The sequence below is a fragment of the Meriones unguiculatus genome (genome assembly GCF_030254825.1).
Source record: "Meriones unguiculatus strain TT.TT164.6M chromosome 13 unlocalized genomic scaffold, Bangor_MerUng_6.1 Chr13_unordered_Scaffold_41, whole genome shotgun sequence".
In the NCBI taxonomy this organism is placed as follows: domain Eukaryota; kingdom Metazoa; phylum Chordata; class Mammalia; order Rodentia; family Muridae; genus Meriones; species Meriones unguiculatus.
This window is the reverse complement of record NW_026843650.1, coordinates 1,953,296-1,981,193: the sequence shown is the minus strand read 5'-3', so window position 1 is coordinate 1,981,193 and position 27,898 is coordinate 1,953,296. Positions and strand designations below refer to the sequence as shown.

General features: G+C 39.5%; 1 pseudogene; it reads left to right on the top strand.

The window, feature by feature from the left end:
- LOC132651226 (zinc finger protein 431-like) overlaps window positions 1-17,288 on the top strand; it is a 410,631-nt pseudogene extending 393,343 nt beyond the window's left edge.
- Window positions 17,289-27,898: the final 10,610 nt, after the last annotated feature.

Below are 27,898 nucleotides of genomic sequence, written 5' to 3'. Positions count from 1 at the left end.
ATTATCAATTTTGATAGGATCCACCTTTCTTTTTCTGTGGAAACATTCTGTTTTACCAGTGAAGACACAGTTCAGTAGTTTCTAACTGTCTACTCCTTTTACTTATGTTTACTTCGTTTTGTTCTAGAGTATTAAGGTGTGCTGTTAAGTTGCTACTAAGAGATCTTTCTGATTATTTTTCTGAATGTACTTAGTGGTATGAACTGTCTTCTGGTCAACACTTCCATTGTATACTATGAGTTTTGATATGTTGTGTATTTATTTCATTGACTTTTAGAAAGTCTTTAATTTCTTTCTTTATTTCAGTTTTGATCCATTTTTTATTCAGTAGAGAGTTGTTCAATTTCTATGAGTTTGTAAGCTTTCTATTGTTTTTGTTATTGGTGATGTGCTGCTTTAAACCTTAGTGATCTGATAGGATATACAAGGCTGTTGCAAGTTTCTTCTATCTTTTGAGACTTCCACTGTTCAAGTATATCATCAATTTTGGAGAACATTATATGAGTTGCTGAGAAGACGGAACAATCTTTTGTGCTTGGGTGGATGTTCTATAAACATCATTTGAGTATATTTAGTTTTTTGATGTTAGTTAGCTGGAGCATTTCTCTGTTCAGTTTGATCAGGGGGACCTGTCCATTGGTGAGAGTTATATATTGAAGCCTTCCCCTATCAGTTTATGAGGACCAGGATGTGATGCAAGCTACAGAAGGGTTTCTTTTATAACTTGGGTGCTCTTATATTTGGGACATAGATGTTAAGTATTGATATGCTATATTGCTGGTTGTTTTATTTTAATATGTCATGATTTTTGCCATCTTTTGTTTAGTTGTTTTTGAAGTCTGTTTTGTTAGATATTAAAATTGCTATACAAGCTTGATTCTCTAGTCCATTTATTTGGAATATCTTTTCCAACACTTTACCTTGAGATAATATCTATCTTGATGTGAAGCTGTGTTTGATGTATTTAGGAGGGTGGATTCTGTTTTATCATCCATTTTGTGAGCCTGTGTCTTTTTATTGGTGAATTTAGGTCAATGTTATTAAGAGATATCATTGAACAGTGATTGTTATTTTGGTGGTGGTGATGGTTGTAGCACCTTGAGTGGGGCTGTATTTATGGATACATATTATTTAAAATTGACCTTTTTATGGAACATCTTATTTTCCCCATTTGGTGATTGAAAGTTTCTGTGCATAGTTAGTAATTTGTGTTGGCTTCTGTAGTTTTTTTAGAATCAGAAGCATTCTGTCTAAGCTCTTCAACTTCTAGCACTTTTACTGAGAATACAGGATTAATTCCAATAGATCCGCCTTTTTTTCTTTTTTGGTTGGTTTTTGTTTGTTTTGGTTTGTCTGATTGGTTGGTTAGTTTGGTTTGTTTGTTTGTTTTCATTTGCAGCTTTTCATATTCTTTCTTTGATCTGTATATTTAGCATTTTGATTATTCTCTGTTAAGAGGACTTTCTTTTCTGGTCCAGTGTCTTTGGTATTTTGTATGCTTCTTGTGCCTTGATAGACATCTTCTTTTTTAGTTCAGAAATTTTTCTTTTTTTTTTTTTTTTTTTTCAATGCAGTTTATTCAGGAACATTGAACAATCCTCGGACCCCGGGGAAAGCCAGCCCACAGCTTAAATAGCCTCTGGGTAGCCAACCCAGGCGTGCCACGGTGGCAATGCAGATAGGTCCACATACATAGAAGCAAGCCAGATCCTCGGCCTTAGCCAAATGTGGAGTTGTTCGTGACAGAGAGCACTCACCATCGGGAAGGTGGAAGGCGGAAACCAGCTCCATCTTTAAGGCATAGCATTCCGCAGCTCTCTACAGTTCCCCCTTTTTGTTTTAGACGCATCAGGCAAGAGTAGAGGTCTGATCTCTGATATTAGAAATAAATTGGGACTTTGTACCGATGTTCATTTAGGTGTCATCCACCCAAAGAGCATCAGACCCGTCCGATACCTTTTTCTCAGAGGCGGGACCTGGGGCATCAACCCGCATGCAATCAGACATGCTCTTCTCTGGGTCCAAAGCGGCTGACCCTGGGTGCAGTGCTTAGCCTCGCATCCTGAGCGTATCATTTTAGCTTTTTATGGTAGCCAACCATGCTTGGGGAGAATGTCCTGCTTCAATGGCTGTAAAGGCCTGAATGATCATGGCTGCATCACACTGTTGTGAGACTCTAATCTTGCATATATACCACAGGCAAACCAAGGAGACCAACACCAGAAGGCCTGCTAACACTCCCATGCCCACCCATTCCTTCAGATGATTCATGGCTGCAGCAATCCATGTTGATAATCCTGTGGCTAGTCCTGCGTCCACTCCGGTAGAATTTACTGTGACAATGGCCACTCTCAGCTGCTCCATCGTAGTATCGAATTCTCCAGTCCAATTACCTAAAATATAGCTCAACAATTGTTTAGACAGATTTGCAGCGCAGGAGAAATTCTCATGTTGTATGCTAGTGACACAAAGTCCAGCATACTTTCATTGACAGCCAGGTTGAGCGATTTGCCATAGGGTATCAATTTGCTCCTGCAAGAGGTCAAATCTGATTGAACACCATCAAGCTTCCTTTTAGTTGAGCATTAATTCCTTTATGTACAACTAAGGCATGAGCTACATTGGCTAAATGATTATTCAGGGTCTGAGCCGTCTGCCCAGTATGACTCATGGCTAATGCCCTGGTGGTAGCTCCAACAGCCGTCAATGAGATGGTAGTAACAATGGTGGCTGTAGTTCCAAGATCCCTTTTCTGTCTGAAGAGAGTCATAGCGTGAGGGGCATCAATGGGCATAGGCACCCAGTGAGGCATGCGAGTAACCAGGGCATACCTAACTTTACTAGCATTCCAGCATTGGGCAAAAAAGCAAGTATTATTACAACAATTACTTGGCTCTATCTGGCTAATGATGAATAAAAATGGGGGATATAGACAAACAGGTGTGGGCTTATAGGAAATATTATGAGAAGCCTTAACCCCTCGTTGGAACATCCTGCGTCAGTTCTAGAACTAGCAGTGGTGGTGTCCGAGGTCTGAGTAGGTTCAGGAGACCATTGCCCCCAGGGGCGAGACGTGCTCCATGCCAATTGACTAACTCCATGTTTTCCTCCAATTTTGAAAGTCATTTAAGGTTCTTAAATTATTTTTTCCCTTTTTTCTTAAATTTTTCATCAATTACACTTTATTCATTCTGCATCCCCCCATAAGCCCCTCCCTCCTCCCATCCCAATCCCACCCTCCCTCCTCCCTCTGCTTGCATGCCACTCCCCAAGTCCACTAATAGGGGAGGTTCTCCTCTCCTTTCTGATCTTAGTCTGTCAGTTCACATCAAAAGTGGCTGTATTGTCCTCTACTGTGGCCTGGTAAGGCTGCTCCCCCCCCCAGAGGGAGCAGAAATTTTTCTTATACGACTTTGTTGAAAATGTGTTCTGGACCTTTGATCTCATCCTTCTTCTTCTAATCTGATTATCAGCATGTTTTTTGGTGTCATAATGTCCCAGAGTTCCTGGATGTTTCCTGAAATTTTGAATATAGACCAGGCAGGTTTTGAACTCACAGCTCTAACTCCAGTCGAGTGTTGGGCTTAAATCTAGGCCAACATGCCTGGCATCAACATCACCATCATTGGGTGCTGAGCATGGACTATAGAGTTTTAGATATTTATTTTGTTTTGTTTTGTATATGTAAGCATAGGTTATTGTGTTGATCCTCATCAACATCTTGCATTTGAAATTTGGCAGGGAGTATATTTAATTTTTTAGGATGCCATTTATTCATGACACTAACACTATCTTAGCTTTCCGAGTCATTGAATAGTAGGTGTGTGACACTCTTAATACCTGTTGTTGTTGTTTTTTTTTTAGTTTGTTTGCTTTATTCACATTTAATTATTTTTAATTTAAATTTGTTTTTTTTTTTATTTATTCTCTGACATAAACTCATGTCTTTGATCACCTCCTCTGGGTGGTGCAGGCGTGGAAGGCCACAGAGGAAAATGATGCAGCCATCCTTGCTGAGACCTGATAAGCTAGAAGGGAAGGAATTCCTCCCCAATTAGGAGACTAGAGAAAGGGCATAGGGGCAGAAGAAGGAGGGTCGGTGGGACTGGGAGGAGATGAGGGAGGGGGCTATGGCAAGGATACAAAGTGAACACATTGTAATAAATAAATTAATTAAATTAAAAAATAATTTCTCCACTTAACATCCCAATTGTAAACTTCTCCCTTGACTCTTCCTTGTCTCACCCTCCATTCTTCTTTCCTCCATATCCCACTTCCTATATCTCAGATACAGGGAACCCTCCTCTCCTACCATCTGAACCCAGCCTATCAAGTCTCACTAGGACTTCCTGCATCCTCTTCCTCTGTGGCGTAGCAATGCCCCCTCCACCAAGGGGAAATGATCAATTAGCAGACAACAGAGTCCATGTCAGAGCCAGCACCTTCTCCCCTTACTATGGATCCCACATGGAGACTGAGCTCCCTATCATCATCATTTGAGCAGAAGTCTGGGTCCTCTTCATGAATGGTCTTTGGTGGGTACATCAGTCTCTCCGTGGGTACATCAGTCTCTCCGAGTCCCATGGGCCCAGATTTGTTGTCCTGGTTGGTCTTCTTATGGAGGTCCTGCCAGCTCTGGGTCTTTCTACATTCTATCCCCCCACTCTATCCTGTGATTCCTTGTGCTCTACCCAAAGTTTGAAAGTGAGTCTTAGCATCTGCTTCCAACCCCTGCTGGGTAGAGTCTTTCAGAGAATATGTATGTTAGGCTCTCATCTCATCCTATTCCCTCTCCACTGTCACTTCTGGTGTTGATTCTATTTGCCCTTTTGAACAACAATTGACCATCCTCCATAGGGTCCTCTTTTTATTTAGCTCCTTTAGGCCTGTGGCTTGTAGTATGTTTATCCTGTATTATGGCTATTATCCACTTACAAATGAGTATATATCATGCATGTCTTTCTGGTTTTGGAATAACTCACTTAGGATGATCATTTCTAGTTCCATCTACTTGCCTGAAAATTTTATAATTTCCTTTATTTTGTAAATACCCGAGGTGCATTCCATTGTGTAAATGTACCACAATTTCTGTAAAACAATGGTTTGGTTGAGAGACATGTTGTTTGTTTCCCTGTTATGGCTATTATGAATATAGATGCTATGAACACAGTTGAGTGAATATATTTGTTGAATGGTGGAGCATCTTTTTGATATATGCCCAGGAATGGTAGAGCTGGGTCTTGAAGTAACACTATTTTCAATGTCTGAGAAAGCATCAGATTGATTTCTAAAGTGGTTGTATAAGTTTGCACTCCCACCAGCAATGGAGGAGTATTCGTCTTTCTCCACATTCTCATTAGCTTGCTGTCACTTCACGTTTTGACCTTAGCCATGATGAGTTTAAGATGGAATGTCATTTGCATTTCCATGATGACTACAGATATTGAGCATTTAATGTCCACCATTTGATATTCCTCTGTGGAGAAATCTCTGTTTAGTTCTGTACCCCAGTTTTAAATTGGATTATTTGGATTGTTGGAGTTTAATTTCCTGAGCTCTTTATATATATTGTTTATTAGCTCTTTCTGTTGTATGTAGGGTTGGTGGAGATCTTTTGTCAGGCTGTAGGCGGTCATCTTGTTCTACTGACAGAGTTCTTTGCTTCATAAAAGCTTTTTTCTTTCATGAGATCCTATTTGTTAATTCTTGATCTTCGAGCCAGTGTTCTTGGTGTTCTGTTAAGGAAGTTACCTTCTATGCCAATGAGATCAAGCTCTTTCCCAATTTTTCTTCTAACAGATTTAGTGTATCTGGTTTTATGTTGAGGTCTTTGAACAACTTAGACTGTAGTTTGATGCAGGGTGATAAATATGGATCTATTTTCATTTTTCTACATGTAGACATCCAGTTAGACCAGCACCATTTGTTGAAGATGCTGTCATTTTTCCATTGCATGGTTTTGGCTTTTTTGTCAAAAATCAAGTGGCCATAGGTGTGTGGGTTCATTTATGGGTCTTCACTTCAATTCCATTCATCCACCATTCTGTTTTTATCACAGTACTGTGCAGTTTTTATTACTATTGTTTTATAGTAGAGCTTGAGATCAGGGATGGTGATACCTAATGAAGATCTGTCTTTGAACATGATTGTTTTAGCTATTCTGGCTTTTTATTTTTCCATATGAAGCTGGGAATGATTTTTTCAAATTCCTTAAGGAATTGTATTGATATTTTGATGGGAATATCATTGAATCTGTAGATTGTTTTTGGTACGATGGCAATTTTTACTATTGATCCTACTGATCCATGAGGATGAGAGATATTTCTATCTTCTGGTATCTTTTTCAAATTTTTTCTTCAGAGGCTGGAAGTTTTTGGGTTTTTTGGTTGTTGTTGTTGTTCATATAGGTTTTTTACTGGCTTGTTGAGGATAACACCAAAATACATTATGTTTTTTTTTCCTGGCTATTGTGAAGGGTGTTATTTTCCTAAGTTTTTCTCAGTTCATTTATCTTTTGCATACAGGAATGTATTTTGTTGAGTTTTTTTTTTTTTTTTTTTTTTTTTTTTTTTTTAGTTAACTTTATATCCAGCCACTTTGCTGAAGTATTTTTCAACTGTAGGAGTTCCCTACAGTAGAATTTTTGGGGTCATTTTTGTATATTGCCATATCATCTGTGAATAGAGATACTTTGACTTCTTCCTTATCTCTTTGTATCCCATTAATCTCCTTTAGTTGTCTTATTACCCTAGATAGGACTTCGAGTTCTGTATTGAAGAAATTTGGAGAGAGTGTGTAGCCTTGTCATGTCCCTGAGTCCAGTGGAATTGACTTAACATTCTTTTCATTTAGTTTGATGTTAGCTATATACTATTCTGTATATATTCTGTATATTCTGTATACTGTCTTTACTATTTTTAGATATGTGCCTTTGTCCCTGGTCTCTCCAAGACTTTAAACAAGAATAACTGTTGGATATTGTCAAATGCTTTTTAAGCATCTAAGAAAATGGTCTTTTTTTCAATTTGTTTATACGGTGGATTATATTGATGGATTCCATATACTTAACCACCCTTGCATGCCTGGGATGAAGCCTACTTGGTCATTGTGGATGATATTTTTGATATGTTCTTGGTTTTAGTTTGCAAGTATTTTATTGAGCATTTTACATCATTGTTCATAAAAGAGATTGGTCTGAAGTTCTCTTTCTTTTTGGGGATCTTTGTGGATTTATCAATGTGACTGTGGTCTTACAAAAGGAATTTGGTCATGTTGCATCCATTTCTATTTTGTGAAATAATTTGGAGAATATCATTATTTGCTCTTTGAAGGAACTGTAGAATTCTGCTCTGAAATCATCTGGCCTTGGCTTTTTTTTTTTTTTTTTTTTTTTTGGTTGGGAGTATTTTGATGGCTACCTCTATTGCCTTAGGCATTATAAGACTATTTAATATATTTACCTGATGTTGATTCAACTTTGGTATGTGGAATCTAAAGAGAATTGTATATTTCATATAGATTTTCAAATTTTGGGGCATATAGGCTTTTGACATAAGAGTTAATGGTTCTTTGGATTTTCTCAGTGACTGTTATATCTTTTTTCTTTCAGACTTTGTTGATTTGGATAGTGTCTTTCTGCAATTTACTTAGTTTGGCTAAGAATTTGTCTGTGTTTTTTTTTTTTATTTTTTCAAAGAACTAGCTCTTGGTTTCGTTGATTCTTTGAATTATTATCTTTGTTTCTAATTTGTTGATATCAGCCCTGAGTTTGGTTTTTCCTAGTGGTCTGCTCTTGCTGGGTGTGTCTGCTTCTTTTTTCTTAGGTCTTTCAGGTATGCCATTAAGTTGCTTGTATGGGATGTCTCCAATAGCTTATGATGGCCTTTGTTGCTATTCAAACTCCTCTTCAGACTGCTTTCATTGCATCCCATATGAAGTTGAGAAATCTTCTATCATGGTTTGTAAAGTATTCTGTTGGTATTTTGATGGAAATTTCATTGAATCTGTAGCTTGCTTTTGGTAAGATGTCCATTTTTACTATGTTAACCCTGCCAAGCCATGAGTATTGGAGATAGTTACATATTCTGATATCTTCTTCTAATTCTTTCTTCAGAGACTTGAAGTTTTTTTTTTTTTTTCATACAAGTCTTTGACTTGCTTGGATATGGTCACACCAAGGTACTTTATGTCCTTTGTGGCTACTTTGAAGGGTGTTGTTTCCCTAATTTCTTTCTCAGCCCTTTTGTCTTTTGTATACAGGAGGGCTACTGATTTTTTTGAGTTAATTTTGTATCCAGTCACTTTGCTGATGGTGTTTATCATCTGTAGGAGTTCCCTGGTAGAAGTTTTGGAGTTACTCAGGTATACTATCATATAATCTGCAAATAGTGATACTTTGACCTCTTCCTTTCCAATTTGTATCCTTTTGGTCTCCTTTAATTTTCTTCTTGTTCTAGCAAGGACTTCAAGAACTATGTTGAAGAGATATGGAGAGAGTGAGCAGCCTTGCCTTGTCCATGAATTCAGTGGGATTGCTGTAAGTTTCTCTCCGTTTAGTTTGATGTTGGCTACAGGCTTGCTGTATATTGCTTTTACTATGTTTAGGTATGTGCCTTGTATCCCTGATCTCTCCAATAGTTTAAACATGAATGGAGGCTGGATTTTATTTCAAATGCTTTTTCAGCATCTAAGGAGATTATCATTTGTTTTTTTTCTTTCAATTTTTTAATATTGTGGATCACATTGATGGATTTTTGTATAGCGAACCAACCCTGCATAATTAGCATGAAGCCTACATGGTCAAAATGGATGATATATTTGATGTGTTCTTGTATTGGGTTTGCAAAGTATTTTGTTGAGTATTTTTGCATCAATGTTCATAAGGGAGAGTGGCCTGAAATTCTCTTTCTTTGTTGGGTCTTTGTGAGGTTTAGGTTACAAGGTGACTGTGGTTTCAATGAATGAGTTTCGTAGTGTTCCTTCTGTTCCTATTTTGTGGAATAAATTGAAGATAGCTGTAGTTACCTCTTCTTTGAAGGTGTGGTAGAATTCTGCACTGAAACCATCTGGTCCTGAGCTTTTTGTGGATTGGAGTCTTGAGGAATGCTATTTCCTTAGTGGATAAAGGACTATTTTATTGATTTACCTGCTCTTGATTCAGCTTTGGTAAGTGTAATTCATTAAGAAAATTGTCCATTTCATTTAGATTTTCAAATTTTGTGGCATATAGACTTTTGAAGTAAGTCCTAACAATTGTTTGGATTTCCCTAGTGTCTTTTGTTTTGTCCCATTTTCATTTCTGATTTTTTAAAGTTGGATAATCTCTCTCTGCCTTTTAGTTAGTTTGGCTAAGGGTCTGTCTATCTTGTTAATTTTCTCAAAGAACCAGCTCTTAGTTTCATTGATTCTTTGAAATGTTTTATTTGTTTCTAATTTATTGATTTCAGTCCTGAGTTTGATTATTTCCAGGTGTCTATTCTTTTTGGTGTGTCTGCTTCTATTTTTCTAGGGCCTTTAGATGAGCTATTAAGTTGATTGTGTGAGATGTTGCAAATTTCTTCTTGAAGGCACTTTGTGCTATGAACTTTCCTCTTAGCAGTGCTTTCATTGTCTCCCATAAGTTTGGTTGTGTTGTGTCTTCATTTCCATTGAATTCTAGGAAGACTTTAATTTCTTTCTTTATTTCTTCCCTGACCCAGCTGTCATTTAGTAGTGAGTTGTTCAGTTTCTATGTGAGTGTAGGCTTTTTGCTATTTCTGTTGTTGTTGAGGTCCAGCTTTAGTCCATGGTAATTAGATAGGTTACAAGGCATTATTTCAATCTTCTTATATCTGTTGAGACTCACTTGTGGCCAACGATATGGTATATTTTGGAGAAGGTTCCATGAGGTGCTGAGAAGAAGGTAAATTCTTTTGTCTTTGGGTGTAAGATTCTGTAGATATCTGTTAGGTCCATTTGATACATGACCTCTATTAGAGATATTGTTTCTTTGTTTAATTTCTGTTGTTTACCTGTCCTTTGTTGAGAGTGGGGTGATGAAGTCTCCCAGTATTAATGTATGGGGATCTGTGTACAGTTTAGGTTTTATTAATGTTTCATTTACAAAAGTGGGTACCTTTGTATTGGGGGCATAGATGTTCAGAATTTTGATTTCTTCTTGGTGGAATTTTCCTTTGACGAGTATGGAATGATCTTCCTCATGTCTTTTGATTAATTTTGGTTGAAAATCTATTTTATTAGATATTAGAATGGCTACTCCTGCATGTTTCTTGGGTCCATTTGCTTGGACCCTTCCAGCTCTTTACTCTCAGGTAATGTCTATCTTTGTGACTGAGATGTGTTTCTTGTATGCAACAGTTTGTTGGGTCTTGTTTAAGTATTCATTCTGTTAGTCTGTGTCTTTATTGGAGAGTTAACTCCATTGATGTTGAGGGAAATTAATGACCAGTAGCTGTTAGTTCCTTTTATTTATTTATTTATTTATTTATTTATTTATTTTTTAGTTCCTTTTATTTTGATGTTGCTTGTGGTAGTGTGTTTGTGTGCTTGGTTACTTTTAGTTTTGCTGTAGTGACATTATTTATTTCCTGTGTTTTCCTGAATGTAGTTAGCTTTCCTGGGTTGTAGTTTTCCTTCTAGGAGCTTCTGTACCTCTGGATTTGTGGGTAGGTGTTGTTTAAATTTGTTTTTGTCATTAAATATCTTATTTGCTCCATCTCTAATGACTGAGACTTTTGCTGGGTTCAGTAGCCTAGGCAGACATCTATGTTCTCTTAGGGTCTGCATGATATCTGTTCAGGCCCTTATGGCTTTCATAGTCTCTGTTGAGAAGTCAGGTGTTATTCTGATGGGTTTGCCATTATATGTTACTTGATCTTTTTCCTTTGCAGCTTTTAGTATTTTTTCTTTGTTCTGTATACTTACTGTTTATTATATGGTGGGAGAATTTTCTTTTCTGATCCAATTTATTGGGTGTCTTGTATTCATATAGACCTCTCTTTTAAATTGGTGAAATTTTCTTCTATGATTTTGCTGAAAATATTTTCTGGGCCTTGGAGGAAGGAAACTCTTTTTCCTCTATTCCTATTATTCTTAGGTTTTGCCTTTTCATGTTGTCTTGGATTTCTTGGATGGTCAGGAATTTTGTAGATTTAACATTTTCTTTGATGAATACATTGATTTCTTCCATTGTGTCTTCCACACCTGAGATTCTTTCTTCCATCTCTCATAGTCTATTGGCTATGCTTACCTGTGTAGTTCCTGTTTTCTTCCCTAAGTTCTTTCTCTCCACAATTTCCTCAATTTGTGTTTTCTTTAATTTTTCCAATTCTCTTATCAGATCTTGAGCCATTTTATTGATTTCCTTCACCTGTCTGACTATATTTTCCATCAATTCCTTCAGCTGTTTGTTTGAATTTAATTTCTTTCAGTGATTTAAGTATTTCCTCTCTAAAGAAAGGCCACAGATTGTTTGGCTGCAACTTCCTGTATTTCTTTAAGGATGGCCATAATCTGTTTGACTTTATCTTCTTCCATTTCTTTGCAGATGGCAATAATCTGTTTGAATTTATCTTCATCTAGGTCTTTACGCAGTTTATTTTTTTCCTCTATTATCCTGTTCATAAGCACAGATGTAAGGTCATCTTCTTGAATTTCATTTACACTGGGTTATCCAGGGCTGCTTGCTCCTGGATAACTTGTTCTAGGGATGCCATATTGCTCTGTCTTTTGTTGGTTGAGCTTTTGTGCTGGCCTCTACCCATTAGGCTATCCGAGGTGTGGGGGGTGAGTTTCTGGTACTTCCTGGGATCCTGTAGTGGGTCGAATACCCTTGACAGGAAGATGATTTTTCCCAAAGGAGGCCTCCTCAGCTTTTTGGGTATGGTCACTGAATGGCAGGTGTTTTTCCGGAATTGCCACAGCTCACCTCAGGCGTACAGACCTGAGTACTAATTGTGGCCTTTGTTAGTAAAGGGGGCTCTCCTCTCACCCAGAGTAGTCCCTAGAGACAGCTGTGCTGCTGCTGGGTTTCTTGATGTAAATTTAGTGAGCTTGCTGCTGTAACCTGGGTGCCCTGGGGTTTGGTCAGTTTAGTTAAGGATAACTGGTTGTCCCTTGGGGCAGTATCTGGGGGTTGATATCAGGGAACCCAGGCTTCTGGAGGTCTGAGTTTGGAGCTCTCTTTCCCAGTACCCAAGTGGTAATCAGTGACACATGAGCACTACTCTCATGTGTGCAGCAAGAGGCTAGAGTCTGGAGCCTGTGTATAACCAGAAACTTTTCTGGAGATAGGTGTCCTGAGGTAGGGCCAGATATTTCCTCCATCTTTGGGTTTTCTCCCAACAGGAAGACCCAGTCTGTACTGTTGGGGGGGTGTAGAGTGCACAGGCACTTGCTTGAGAATGGTGGCTCCAAGCTGGTGACTGGACAGGAACCTGGGAACTTTTTCCAAGAATATTCCCATATGTGGGGGTGGTAGTGGTGGTGGTAGTGGTGGTGGGGTCAGCTGAGTGCTCTAAGCTGGGATCTGCTGTTTCCCTCCCTGTGGGTTTTCTCCGAACAGGAAAACCCAGCATCTAGTGCCCTGGGGCACACAGTTCTGTCAGTGACGAAGAGTCGGGTGGGAGGGGCTGGTGGCTGGAACCTCACTCAGGGCTGGCTGCTGTGTACCCACAGGTCTACAGGACCTTTTCCAGGGATAGACTGGGTGACATTTGGTCAGTCCCACTTGCTTCCTTCCCTGTGGGGTTTTCTTGAGACTGGGACTCCCCGTCTCTGGCGCCCTGGGGTGCACAGTTCAGCCTGGGAAATTGATCAGGACATGCTTCTTGGGTCTTTTTGCTTGAAAACCCTACTCCTGCCACAACAGCCCAGGAAATTTTACAGGGATTAGCTGGGTACTCTGAGGTTGAACCCAATTGTTTTTCTCAACATTGGGTTTCTTATCACCTGGTAAATACAGTCAATGGTGTTTGGGGGCCAATAGTTCCAACAATTTGTCACTGTGCAGTCTCTGCTAGCCCACTGATCAGACACAGTGTGGGATCAGGTCTGCCATCTGGGATCTGTTTTTAATTTTTACTGAAAATGAGTATTTTGATTGTATGCATGAATATGAACCTCTTGTGTGCCTGATCATCACAGTAGTCCGAAGATGTGTTCATAACTCATGAACTTATAGCAACTGATAGTAGCGGGTCCCAGTTAAACACTGACAATTGAGCCCAATTATTTGAAAGAGCAGCAAGAGCTCCTCAATGCTGAACCATCTCTCCTGTCTTATGTTGCTTATTTAAGATCATCATTTATATTGCTAATATTTTCATCTTTCTATTTTTAGCTGTTTAAACATGCATTCCCTTTTAGTAAGATCTTATTAAAGTTACAGTTTAAGCTAGGGCAGTGCAGATTTCTGGAAAATGAATACACAACTGGAGTGAGTGTATAATTCCTTGTAGAAGCTTCAGTAAAGACCTCTCAGTTATTTCAATCGTTTGTGTTTGTTTGATTGACTTTTAGGGGAGGCTCTGTCTTACTATATAGGTCTGTCTGTCCTAGAACTCTTTGTATAGATCATGCTAGCATCCAATTCAATAAGATACACCTGCCTCTGCCTCCTGAGTGATGAAATTAAAGGCACAACAGAATACACACAGCTTGTCGATCATTTTTTGTTGTTAGTAATTGTTCATAAATTTCTCTGATGTGTACTTAGTACTGTCCATCTCTTAATTTCTCTGTGTGTCTCTGTCTCTCTCTTTCTATTTCGCTCTCTTCTCTCTGTTGGTCTTTGTCCACATGAATTACCATGACTATTCCAAAGCTATATCCTATATAAAAAAGTTCAGATATGATTAAGATATGACACAGTTAAACTTCATTATTCAGTTTTCTTCTAAAATGACTTAGTGATAACATTAACACTTATTTTAATAGAAAAGTTATAATCTTTATTTTAAACTATAGACTATACATGATGTAGAAAGGAAAGTGTACAAAACAATGATCAAAGAATAATCATGTGTTGTATGCCTTTTCTTTTGTCTGGTTACTCAGAAATATGATGTTATCTGCTATGATTATTGTTGCTTGCCACTCACATCATTTTTATCCATCTATTGACTGTAGTCCACTTTCCCTTCCACAAATATATGAGTCCCCCTTTTCATATACTTATATGGCACATCTCTAAGCCCTGGTGAAAACATGATATTCAGTACCATGTTGTCTTTTGACTGATGTCACCCATCTGTTCACTGTCCCCTGATATCCACATCTCATTTGTTGCTAGATAAAATATGACTGTGTCTTTTCCTTCCACCTGTCTCATGACAGGCTCCTGACCTACTTGCCCAAGTAACTGAAGATGATTCATAGATCACTCAAGAACCCAACTAATGGCTACGTCATACACATGTCTTACAAACTAATACAACACCTTTAACATAGGTTTTCAAAGCAAGCCTTTTGTTTCCTTTACAATCTAACCTTTAGGCTTTTTCTTCTCCCATCCTTCACCTGATTCACAGCACCCAACTGTCTAACATTAGCACTTCTGTGTCAGAAAATAAACAGAAGAAGCACTAGAATTATATGATTATATTGCCAATGAAGTATAAATTTATATTGTTGCCACTCTTTCTTTTTTACAAATGTATGGCAAATTTTAGAATTCAGTGACCTTCAATAATGTGCATGTGAAATTTAGCCAAGAAGAGTGGGCTTTGCTGGAACCTTCCCAGAAGCAACTCTACAAAGATGTGATGCTAGAGACCTGTAAAAACCTCACTGCTATAGGTAAGACTGCATTTTTTTTTTCATTTTTAAAATAAGGAGACAACTCTTACTTTGTTATTGATTCTCTTCTGTAATTCCAATTGAGACTGAGGAGGAACGAAGTGATTAAATCAAGCATGGTTCTAAGGGTCACAAGAAGATAGTGATTTGAGTTTTGCCTTAATAATAATATATTTCAAAATAATATATATTTTCTGGTACTATATTTTAGGCTACAATTGGGAACACCATAATATTGGAGAACATTTTCAAAGTTCTACAAGTAATAAAAGGTAACTCTATGTGCACAATGATACAGATATGAATCTTAAGAAATTTTAATGTGTCCTGGAAGTTTGTTTGTCTGTTTGTTGGCTGCTTTTTTTTTCTGTTTTCGAAATAGTTTTTGTTTTCTGTGTAGCTGTGGCTTGGCTTAGACTTGCTTATTAGACCAGCATGACCTCAACATCACACAGATCTGCCTGCTTCTGCCTCCACAAGTGCTGGAATTAAAGGCATGTACCAGCACAGCTGGATGTGTCCTAGAAGTTTTAAAGAAAAGCAACAGTGTAAAAACAATACTGCTTTAAGTGTACTGATGATCATTAAAATCTAACAATTCCATGTACTTCCATGTCAGGTATCTGATTTGGGTTTGCAAGGCACTCCCCTAAGATAGAAGAAAACAAAATAATATTGTAATTGAAAATACCATTTGAATCATATGGACATTACAGCTACTGACTTGAACTGCCAATATGATTAGTCTCATTCTATCTAATCAGATATTGTAAGAGGTATACACATTGAATAAGTGATCAGTATGTGTCCAAAACCTTCTAATGAGCAAATATTTCATAGGACAACCAGTGTTACTCATATTCATGCAGTAACACTGTAAAGTTTAGTGAAAGGTGCAGCTTATGAGAATCAAGAATATTGTTGAGGAGAAACATTAATCACTATATGACATGTCTATGATGAACAAAAAACAAACTGTGTTAATTCAATGTGGGAATCTTTTATTATTCTTGTAAATTAAACTGGTATATCATATGTCAAAATGTTTTTGAGACACATGAGCATAGGGATATTGATAGAAGCAGTGTCCCTCTCTTTCTCCAAGAACAATTCTTTTTGTAGAAGTCCTCACTGTAAATAAATTTTCTGAATGTGATAAGTGGTTACTGTTAATTGATTTTGCAACTTAACTGAGAATTCATCAGCAAACTCATACTGCTGAAAATACCTACAAATACTAGGAATTTGGAACTTCTTCTGATTGTCCTTGCTCACTTTGTAAATGAAGTATCATTCATACAGTACAAAAATTTGTGAATGGGATTGCTCTGGTAAAACTCTGAATTCTAACAATACTATTCATATATAGGAGAAAACCTCTTATAGAAAAAAATGATGCTACAAAATAAATCACATAACAAATGCTCTTACCATCACAGGAATTTTCAAAAATACCCATAATGAAGGCGATTACCATGAAAGTAAATAAAGTGATAAAACTTTAAAATTTGATTCTTCTTTACCATTACACCAAATTATGAAATTAATTCATATAGATAAATATATTTATTAGTGTAATGAAATGACTGTGGTAAATCTTTCACATGTGCCAATTATCTTTGCAGGCATGAAAGCAGTCATAAAGGAGAGAATCCCCTTGAATGCACTCTATGTGGTAAAGCCTTCCCCTATACCACTGTCCTCATGTGGCATAAAAGAACACACACAGGAGAGAAGTCTTATAAATGTAATCAATGTGGTAAAGGCTTTGCAACAGTCATCTCACGCGGCATAAAAGAACACATACTGGAGAGAAACTTTATGAATGTAACCAGTGTGGTAAAGCCTTTGCACAAAACAGTGATCTCATACGGCATAAAAAAACACACACTGGAGAGAAACCTTATGCATGTAATGAGTGTGGTAAAGCCTTTGCACAAATCAGTACTCTCTTAAGCCATAAAAGAACACACACTGGAGAGAAACCTTATGAATGTAACCAGTGTGGTAAAGCCTTTGCACAAAACAGTACTCTCTTAAGCCATAAAAGAACACACACTGGAGAGAAACCTTTTGAATGTAATGAGTGTGGTAAAGCCTTTGCAGAAAACAGTACTCTCTTAAGCCACAAAAGAACACACACTGGAGAGAAACATTATGAATGTACCCAGTGTGGTAAAGCCTTTGTACGAAACAGTGCTCTCATAAGCCATAAAAGAACACACACTGGAGAGAAGCCTTATGAATGTAACCAGTTTGGTAAAGCCTTTGCACAAAACAGTGCTCTCATACAGCATAAAAAAACACACACTGGAGAGAAACCTTATGAATGTAACCAGTGTGGTAAAGCCTTTGCACAAATCAGTACTCTCTTAAGCCATAAAAGAACACACACTGGAGAGAAACCTTATGAATGTAACCAGTGTGGAAAAGCCTTTGCAGAAAACAGCAATCTCATACGGCATAAAAGAACACATACTGGAAAGAAACATTATGAATATACTCAACATGATAAAGCCCTTGCACAACAGAGTAGTCTCCGAACACATGAAAAAACACACATTGGAGAGAAACCTTGTTAAGGTAATTAGTGTGATAAAGCCTTTCCATTTAACAGTCATCTCTTAAGACAACAACACATTCTGGAGGGAAACCATATGAATATAACTGTGTGGTAAAGCCTTTGCACATAATGTCTCCTAATACATAAAGGAACACATACTGGAAAGAAGCTGTCTGACTGTAACCAATGTGAAAAAACTTTTGGACTTCAGAATAATCTCCATACTCATGAAAGAAATCCTAATGGACAGAAAGCCCGTGAGTGCTTTTAACATGATGAAACCATTCCACATTTGTATAATCTTCATCATCATGAAAGGATTCATAATGGAGGAAAACTTATGAATGTGTTAAAATGGTGAGGCTTTTCACAAATCTAGAGTCATCATCATCATAAAAGTATCCTTACTAGAGAGGAATTCTGTGACTATAAGCAATATGGAAAGGCCTTTGTGTTCTTTGGTCTACTGAGATCCAGCAGAACTGAAAAACCAGCTCAATGGAACTGACCTCCCTTTTCTGAAGGGGAAAGGGAATAGGGGCAATAGGAATAGAGGGTAGTACTGGGGGAGGGAAGAGTGGGGGGACTATGATTGGAATTTAAAGTAAATAAACTTATTTTTAAAAAGAATACAATGAATGGTGAATATCAATTACATGCAACAGTATTATATAATAAGGTGTTTATGGAAGACTTATTGATAATCTTGATTCTCAACATTTACTGTTTTCAGTTGCCTCACTTTACACAAGAAACTTTGAGTCCAGTGGATGAATATGTAGGGAATGGTGAACTAACACCAGCCAGGAAGTTCTCTGAGAGTATCACAACAGTGGTAGCCTGTAGAAGTTTCTTTGCGTGCACATACCTATTGTTCCAGGGGTTCTATTGAAAACCATCACAACCCAGACTGAATTTTGAGATGTGAGGGAGGAGGCTTTCTCTTCCATGTATGACCCTGCTGCTGGCCTAGTTGTAAAACCATGGCAAGGGTGTGTTTTCTCTGCCTGACTTCATCTGGAGAGTGCCATTAGACATAGATGCCACCAACCAAAATTGATACATGGCCTTTGACACAGATCCCTGATAACTCCCCTCCCTTCAAATATAGGTTAATTAGGTTCCATGTTCTTTTTCACATGATAGGAATGTGCTGTTTAATGCAAATCAAGCATCCTTGAAGTGCCCTGTTTTAAAAAATTTTCTACACCTATTTTAGAGCATCCCAGTCACTCCCCAAGGGACTCCCCTGTGTTTTCTAGAATTAAAGTTGAACTTACTTTCTGAGGTGGTTCCCCGAGTATTCTGATCTTTGTTATGCTTTGGTGGCTTCCAAGCTTTATACCTCATCTTCTGGGCCTCCTTCCTTCCTGGGCTGGTGGGAAACAGCCTCCAGGCAGCAAGAGAACCACGTTCTCTGAAATGCTTGTGAAAAAAATGTTTCACACTTCATAGCATTTCAAATTTCACATGTTTCTTGATGTGAGATGGTAAATCAAACAGTGTCTTGGGTGTGAGACTCTCTAAAATGAGTTATACCTATTGTTTAGTTCACAGTAAGCTTGCAGGCAAGGTTCATGGTATGAAATCTTCTGATGTGAGCACAGTGGCCTATGCAGAAGTAATAAGAGCAGAAATTTTATTTCCCTGATTTTAATAGCTGAGTAGTGTTCTGATAATGTGTGGATGGATGGGAGAGGAGGGGAACTCCCCCTATGAGAGGATTAGGGGAAAGGGTTTGGGGGAAAGAGGGAAGAAGTGTGGGACCAGTAGGAGTTGAGGGAGTGACCTTTAAAAGGGGTATACAACGAATAAATTGTGAAAAAATAAAAATGATTAATAACATACAAATTAATTAGAAAAGCAAAACGACAGCAAAAATTTGAGTCCAGTGTGGGTACCCACCCTCCCTCAAAGAAAAGAAAGAAGATATAAAGAAAGCAAAGAAAAATAGAATCTTTGTCTTTGCCACCTTTCTTCCTTGTGAGCTCATTTTTTAATCATTACCTAGTGGAGACCAAACTGCTCAGTCTGAAGTTTATATTTCCATAGATGTAGGTTTCATACCTGGAACAAAAGGCAGAGGTTCATAGTTAACATATCAATACAGAATTAGCTGCCAATTTTTTCCCAGCAATCCCTCAGTTCTTCCATGTTTTACGGTCCTCAAGGCTGGCATAGCCCACCCAATACCCTGAATTCATACCTCCTTGCAAGTTCACACCTCCTACCATGCTCACACCTCCCTGGACGCTCTCATCTACCACACTCACACCTCCCTGCACGTTCATACCTTCTTGCATGTTCACCCCTCCCTACAGGTTAAAATCTCCCTGCAAGTTCACACCTCCTACCACACTCACACCTCCATTCATGCTCACACCTCCTACAAGGCTCACACCTTCTTGCCCGCTCACATCTCCTTGCACGGTCACACCTCCCTACATGTTCACACATCCCCACACGCTCACACATACCCACATGCTCACATCTCCCTGCAAGTTCATACCTCCTACCATGCTCACATCTCCCTGCATGCTCACACCTCCCTGTATGCTCACACCTCCATGCACACTCATGCCTCCCTGCACAGTCACACCTACCTGCACATTCACACCTACCTGCACATTTACACCTCCCTACGTGTTCAAAACTCCTTGCAGGCTCACACCTCCCTGCATGTTCACACCTCTCTCACACCTCCATGCAAGTTTACACCTTCTAGCATGCTCACACCTCCCTTGATGCTCACACCTTCTACAAGGCTCACATCCCCCTGCATGCTCAAACCTCCCTGCATGCTCACATATCCCTGCACGTTCACACCTTCTACCATGCTCACAGCTCCCTGCAGGCTCACACCTCCCTGCATGCTAACACCTTTGTGCACATTCACACCTCTGTGCAGGTTTGCACCTCTCTACATGTTCACACCTCCCTGCAGGCTCACATGTCCCTACATGTTCATACCTCCCTACAAGCTCACACCTCCCTTCAAGTTCACACCTCCTGCCATGCTCACACCTCCCTGGACACTCACACCTACCAAGCTCACAGCTCCCTGCACATTCACACATCCTTGCACATTCACACTTCCCTTATGCTCACACCTCCCTGCAAGTTCACACCTTCTACTATGCTGACACCTCCTTGCATGCACACACCTACCTGCACATTCACAGCTCTGTGCACATTCATACCTCTCTACATGTTCACACATCCCTGCATGTTCACTCCTCCCTATAAGCTCACACCTCCCTGCAAGTTCACACCTCCTACCATGCTCACACCTCACTGCACGCCCACTCCTCTTACAAGGCTCACACCTCTCTGGATGCTCACAAATATCATGCTCACAGCTCCCTGCACATGTACACCTCCTTGCATATTGACACCTTCCTACATGTTCACACCTCCCTAAAACTTCACACCTTCTTCCCCTCACACCTCCCTTCAAGTTCACACCTCCTACCATGCTCTCACCTCCCTGCACGCTCACAACTCCCTTAACATTCACACCTCCTTGCACCTTCACATCTCCCTACAGGTTCACACCTCATACCATGCTCACACCTCCCTGCATGCACACACCTGCCTGCACATTCACAGCTCCATGCATGTTCACAGCTATCTACATGTTCACACCTCCCTGCACGTTCACACCTCCCTGCATGTTCACACCTCCCTACAAGCTCACACCTCCCTGCAAGTTCACTCCTCCTACCATGCTCACACCTCAGTGCACACTCACTCCTCCTACAAGGCTCACACCTCCCTGGACGCTCACACCTACCATGCTCACGGCTCTCTGCATGCACACACCTCCTTGCATGCTCACACTTCCTGCATGCTCACACCTCCTTGCATGTTCACCCATCCCTACATGTTCACATCTCCCTGCAGGTTCACACCTCATGCCATGCTCACAACTCCCTGCAAGTTCACACATCCTACCATGCTCATACCACCCTGCATTCTCACACCTCCTATGAGGCTCACACCTACTTGCCTGCTCACACCTCCCTGCATGCTCACACCTCCCTGCACATTCACGCCTCCTTGCATGTTCACACCTCCTACCATGCTCACATCTCCCTACACGCTCACCCCTCCCTGCATGCTCAAACCTCCCTGGACACTCACACCTCCTACAATGCCCACACCTCCTTGCACGTTCTCACCTCTGCATTCTCACACTTCCCTGCATGCTCACACCTCCCTGCACATTCACACCTCTTTGCATTTTCACACCTCCCTACATGTTCACACCTCCCTGCAAGTTCACACCTCCCACCATGCTCACACCTCCCTGCAAGTTCACACCTCCCTTCATGCTCACAACTCCCTGAATGCTCATAACTCCCTGAATGCTCACACCTCACTGCATGCTCTCACCTCCCTGCATGCTTACACCTCCATTTTGGATCTCCCCTGTTGACAACTTTTGACTCGAAGTGCATGTTATCAGACCAAAAAAATAAAAATATTCTCAGACAATAGAATATAGTTGTTTTCTGGTTCCACCTCCTTGTGATTCTTTCAAACCTGTAACCACAAGTCAGTTTCTGTGTCTAATGTAGAGGGGATGTTCTCGGAAGTAGAAAATAGGCGGATCCTGTCTCTTAGACAGTCTGGTAGTTCATGTGTTTTTTATTGAGAATTTTAGACCACTTATTGAATTATTGTTGAAAGATGTATGCTGATTCCTGTCATGTTCATGACCTCATGCTGTTTTCTTGGGCTGATTCGACCACCTAACGTTGCAGAGGAACATCTTTAAGCACCTTGTGACATCTCGGATGTGTTAATTCTTCTCCTTAGGTGGAGGCATTCCTCCTCATTTTCTCTACAGACCCATCTCTGGACACATCAAATGTTTTCATATGTGTTTATCCTAAAAGAGTATCCCTCTCTAGGTTTTAATACATACCATTGCAGATGATAACCTCTTGGCTAATAGGCTCTGTGTTTTGATTTCCTTCTGAGTTTAAATTTGATGTATTATTCTAGCAGGCTCACCACCTTTGTAAGCTCATTCATCTTTTTCCATTCAAGTTTTGATAACATTTTTAATTTTGTGTGTCTAATGTTTTAACTACAATCCATTGTTAAAATTCATGTAACAATCTCTCTCTCTCTCTCTCTCTCTCTCTCTCTCTCTCTCTCTCTCCATCTGCTTTGGGAGGATTCCAGGGTTCTAGATAATACTAGGGACAGGACGTTAGCTCTCGGGTCACCAGCAACTGGTTAAGAAGTATCACCAGGAAAAAAAAGGAATAGGGGAGGGAGCTTAGGATTCTTCTCTAGGAATAAGTAAAAATCAGCTTCTGGACTAAACTGGAAAGGTTTGTAAACAGGTTTGATCTGAGATTAGCTCCTGTGAAGGAGAAGACCTCTGCAGAGTCCTCCTGAATAAACTCACTTATTCGTGGATTAACAGGAAAAGAAAAAGAGGGAAGCCAGCAAAGACGGTTCATACACACTCAAGGGAAAGGGTGATGAAATGAAAACCTCAAAGTTCGACTTTGACACATTTTAACAAGTTTGTATATGACGATGATATTTCTTTTAGAAACTAAAACTAACTTGCAGTTTTAGCCTGCCGGTTTGACAGTATCCGACCATGCACACACAGAAACACAATCAGACATACAGACCTGTTCATAGTCCTACACACACTCCATGGATGATATAACTGTCACTCCCTACATAAAAACAATTGACATGCACCCATATAAAATCATGAATCTCCAAACCTCATGTATTACCTGTTTATACTTTAATGCTTTGGAGACAAAGGAATTACATCACAGTAAAAAAAAAGGCAGTTAGTCACAAAAACAACTGAAGTCTAAACTACAACAGGTTACATATTTTAAAAGTAAACATTTTTTTTTATCTATGTATCCATGACATGCATTCATGATGAGTTGAGAAAGACGAAGCTCGACCAAGGTCTCAAAGTTACAAGTATATATGTCTTTTCAATCAGGACCGACCTGGCTACTTATGTTTCAGCTATCTCTAAGTTTATAGTGAGCTCAGGACAATAATTTTATCTCTCTCTCTCTCATTCTAAGGAACAAGATTAATTTAAAAGGACAGTATATGATGCCCATTAGCTGACTTGTTATAAGGAATTACAATGAAACGTTTTGAATTTAACGATTTCAATTACTTAATTTACACATTTCTTGGTAGCCCCATGATATTTTGGGTTCATGGGAAGTTTAAACCAACTTGCCCATATTCATGGTGTATACCAGGATTCATGGCGCCATCTGCAACGGAGGTTATCCAAGGTCACAAATGTGCCTCATACCTGTCTCCTACTGAGGCCCTGGGAGGACCACAAAGGTATTTATTGCAGCCGTATATTTGCTAAGGTTGTTTTAGAAGTTCTAAAGCAATTGAACTTGCATCAGGAATTCCGACTCAGGAATCAATCCATGTTCGAGAAGATCCTCTAGGAAGTTTATCAATCAGAGTGGGTAAATGCCCAGAGAGTGACAGTTCACACCACGCCAGATTTTAGTGAGTTGCAGTAGCAGGCGCATGATGGTGCTGTCAGGGGTTGGAAGCAATTCTGGGGTGCATCACAGATCACCTTCAAGAAGGACCCTTTACCTAAAGAGCTCCTTTCACGAAACGAATGGCGACAATTCACCCTGGAGAATTTGAGTTCTAAGTCTCATGTAATTGGTGTTAGGTAGTTCTGTTATAGTTGGTAGGCATCACTTTTAGGAGCTTTTGGAAATTTTCTTCACCGCTTTTACTGGAGATAATTTCTATGCCTCTGCTAATGTTTTCTTCTCCTCTTTCTATGATCATAATTTAGGGATTTGGGTATTTTCTTGGTATCCACCAACCCTTTCATGCTACACTTATATATACTTTCAAGTTTCTCCATTTCTGTTATCGACTATTATTGGACTTTTTTTCTCAACTCTTTTTTAAATTTTTTTTCTTTATTAATTACACTTTATTCACTTTGTATCCCCCCTGTGGTTCCCTCCCTCCTCCCATCCCAATCCCTCCCTTCCTCCACCCTCTGCATGCATGCACCACCCCAAGTCCACTGATAGGGGAGGTCTTCTTGTCCTTCTGATCCTAGTCAATTAGGTCTCATCAGGAGTGGCTGCATTGTCTTCTGTGGACTGGTAATGCTGCTTCCCTCTCAGACAGAGGTAATTAAAGAGCAGGCCAATCAGTTCATGTCAGAGACAGTCCCTCTTCCTATCACAATGGAACCCATTTGGATACTGAACTTCCATGGGCTACATCTGTGCAGGGGTTCTAGGTTATCTCCATGCATACACCTTGGTTGGAGTATGAGTCTCAGGAAAGACCCCTGTGCTCAGATTTTTTGGTTCTGTTGCTCTCCTTGTGGAGTTCCTGTCCTCTCCAGATCTTACTGTTTCCCACTTCTTTCCATGATTCCCTGTACTCTGCCCAAAGGTTGCCCATAAGTCTCAGCATCTACATTGATAGTCTGCAGGGCAGAGCCTTTCAGAGGTCCTCTGTGTCAGGCTCCTGAATTGATCCCTCTTTTCTCCTTCTTCTGATGTCCAGCCTCTTTGCCTTTCTGGATAGGAATTGAGCATTTTAGCAAGAGTCCTCCCTCTTGATTAGTTTCTTTAGGTGTACAGAGTTTAACTTGTACAACCACTCTAGAAAGCAATCTGGCACTTTCTCACACAACTAGGAATAGTGCTTCCTCAAGATCCAATTATACCACTCCTAGGCATATACCCAAAAGGTGCTCAAGTACACAATAAAGACATTTGCTCAACCATGTATGCAGCAGCCTTATTTGTAATAGCCAGAAGCTGGAAACAGCCCAGATGCCCCTCAGTGGAGGAATGGATGCACAAATTGTGGTATATCTACACAATGGAATATTACTCAGCAATAGAAAAACAAGGAAATCATGAAATTTGCAGGTAAATGGTGGGACCTGGAAAGGATCATCCTGAGTGAGCTATCCCAGAAGCAGAAAGATGCACACGGTGTATACCCACTCATATAGACATATAATATAGGATAAACCTACTAAAATCGGTACAGAACTTTTGCTAATCAAGATAAGATAGAGAGTAGAATACTTTTTTTTTTCAAATTTGCTAATTACATACAGTCTAGACATTGTGAACGTAATTTATACCTGATTATAGATACTTTATTGATGTTAGAGGGAGAAGTCGTTCATTTAGCCAAAAGGGGAAATGTTGCAGGATATTTGATCCCATTATGAACCCCAAAATTGTGAATGGTAAAACACTGTTTTTTGATCAGTGTGATTGAGCCCTATCACACACCTACAATCCAAGAAATTTTTGTTTATTGTAAACAGGTGATTATGGTATGGTTCAACCAGCTCTAGCAGACACCTTTAATCCAAGAACTTTCTGGACACAGGATTTACTAAAGTTAACCCTAGGTCAAGAATTGAAGCCAGAAACATGCTTACAGACATTAAAGAGCAGGAGGGACTTTGAGTTGAGGGGTATTTAAGACAGTGTGGAAAGGCTTATCTCAGACTTTTGCTTTAGCTTTAGCTTAAGCTTCAGCTCCTTAGCACCCTGGGATTTCTAGGAAGCCTTTGGCCTCAAGATTTTTGGCTTTTTTTCTCCTGGGCATGAGTTGAGCTAGTGAACATTTTTTTTTTCTCCATTTGGACTGAAGCTGAGAAGGAAGGCCAGCTGTGTGCTTTATCTGCATCTCTGAGCTAGAATCTTTTCTCTGCAGCATCTGGCTCCTGAATCTTTATTGGTAAAATAGAATGGTTGGAATTTTCATTTTTGTTTATAACAACATTTGCCTTTCAAAACGTTCACCCAACAGTCTGCCTGAACTGTCACAGCATTAAAAATTCATCTAATCATGGTAATTCCAGGACCAGAAAATGTTTTTATGTACAATAAATCATGATGTTCACAATTTCTTGTAAATATTAACATTTCTTCTTTCCGGCTGCTTGCTGGGGACTGGGTTTCCAGCCTGGTCAGCTTAGGAGGGTTCAATGTCTCTACAGGAAAATGAAAAGTTTCTTCCCCCTTGAGTGAGAGACTAGAAGTGTTCAGTGAATAAAAAAGAAATATAAAAGAAATGAACCTGATGGGTACTAGGTATGGGGGAGGAGTAAGTTATTTCAGATCTGAGGAAGAGTATAGACAGAGCAGGGACACCTGGGAAAATCCAAAGTGGACATGACCCTGGGCCATATGAATAATTTAAAAATAAAAACACACAAAGAAACAAAGAAAGAAAGAAACATGCCTGAGGTCGTTTTCCCACTCAAGTAGATCTCTGTCCTCAGCTCCAACCTGAGCCCTCAGAAATGAGTAAAGAAATTAACCGTTTTTGTTTACATCTCAGGAAGCTGTTTTTTGAGACACAGTTTTTTTCTGTATGGCTTTGACTGATCTGGACATGCTTTCTAGACCAAGCAGGCCTTAAATTCACATAGATCCACCCCCTTTGCCAGCCAGAGTGCTGGTATTAAAGGCATGTGCCAATATGCCAGGATTTGATATTTTCTTTTAATTTCATTTCATTTAACTTAATGTGCTGTTTTTGAGACATGGTGTCTCTGTGCATTGTTGCCTGTCCAGGACTCTCTCTGTAAATCAGTTTAACCTTGAACTCACAGAGACCCACCTTCTTCAGCCTCTCAAGTGCTGAGACTAAGGATGTGTGCCACCATGCCTGGCAAGACTTTCTTATAACATAGTTTAAGTCACACTCTGTTATTTCAGACAACTCTAGATATGTGGGTGTGAAGGACCCTGTTTTATTAGACTCTGTTCCCTTGCATGTCCTAGACTTGATTTGTAGACCAGGGTGACATTGAACTCATGCAGATCAGCATAGTTGTGCCTCCCAGAGAGCTGGCATTACAGACATGTGCCACCATGCCTGGCTCAGATTTTATATATATGATTAAAACAAAATATGTATTGATATATATTAAATATATAATATATTAACTACATTATATATTTATCAAACATTAACTCATATTAATACATTCAATAACTTTATATTTAATAAATATATTAAAGATGTATTTAAATATATATTAAAATTTATATGCATGAATTTATATACATGAATGATTTGGTATTTTGAGACAGAGTTTCTCTGTTTTAGCCCTGGCTAACTTGGACTAAATTTGTAGACCAGGCTGATATTGAACTCACTGAGATTGGCCTGCTTCTGCCTGCTAGACTGCTGGGAATAAAGGCCTGTGCCACCAAACCCAGCGCAAATGTTCTGTTTTAATCTTATTTTCTGATTTGATTTTTAAGACTGGGTTTCTCTGTGTAGGCCTGACTGTCCTGGACTGTCTTTGCCAACCAGGCTTACATTGAAATCACAAGGATCATCCTGTGTCTGCATCCCATGTGCCTGGATTAAAGGCTATTGCAAGCTTGTCTGGCAAGACCTTAGATTTACCAACACAGGGACCAGGGGAAAGGCTGTGTTGGCTGTATGCCACTGAGGCCTGCAGTAGCGTGAAGAGGCTTCCCCAGCCTA